Here is a 581-nt window from a genome sequence, read left to right on the forward strand (position 1 = left end):
AAAAAAAAAAAAAAAAAAAAAGAAAAGCTTTGCATGCATCAAGGTTAGCCTTTTTATGAATAGCAAAAAAAGTATCCTAAGGGCACCTAGCAGAATATAGTCCCCACTATATTTTGCTAGTCACAAATCTAGACACCCCCACCACCACCAAAGGAAGACAAATTAACAAAATCCATTTTAAGCATGTCTGGTGAACAGTCTTTTCCATGATAATTCCTTTTCTAACAGTTTCTGGACAAAATAGATAGATCTCCTTACCCACCGAAGATCCAAAGCTTCCTTCTAACCAGGGTAGTAGACGTACGTGTCTGTGTCTTCTGTTCTCTAGGTGTGGATTCTGCAATGCTGCACAGAAACTCACTGCAGCCTCAGACCAACAGCAGCAGCAGCAGCGGCGGCGGCAGCAGCAGCAACAGCAGCATTAGCAGCAGCAGCTTCTCTCAATGCTGAGTAGTAAAGTGTTTGACTTAGTAGACTCTACAATTACCATTAGGCGCTTGCTTATAAGAGAGGAGGCGGAATCTTTCTTAAAGGAATGGGTTTTGTTTTTCCTCTCTAGTATTGCTTCATAAGAGGCAGAG

At 41.8% G+C, this 581-nt stretch overlaps 1 protein-coding gene across 7 annotated transcripts in view; it reads right to left on the reverse strand.

The window, feature by feature from the left end:
* The window catches only part of ADD3 (adducin 3 (gamma)), a 140593-nt gene that overhangs the window by 121783 nt on the left and 18229 nt on the right, over window positions 1-581 (reverse strand). For 2 of the 7 annotated variants that reach the window (XM_011967561.1, XM_011967555.1), the window contains exon 1: window positions 259-575. The exons of 3 other annotated variants lie outside the window; for them this stretch is intronic. The gene's annotated coding sequence lies outside the window, so the exon portion shown is untranslated. Of the gene's footprint in view, window positions 1-258 lie in introns of all 7 variants that reach the window. 2 more of the 7 variants (XM_011967557.1, XM_011967558.1) reach the window with 2 other exon arrangements.

The sequence above is a fragment of the Mandrillus leucophaeus genome, unplaced genomic scaffold (genome assembly GCF_000951045.1).
Source record: "Mandrillus leucophaeus isolate KB7577 unplaced genomic scaffold, Mleu.le_1.0 Scaffold80, whole genome shotgun sequence".
Lineage (NCBI taxonomy): Eukaryota > Metazoa > Chordata > Mammalia > Primates > Cercopithecidae > Mandrillus > Mandrillus leucophaeus.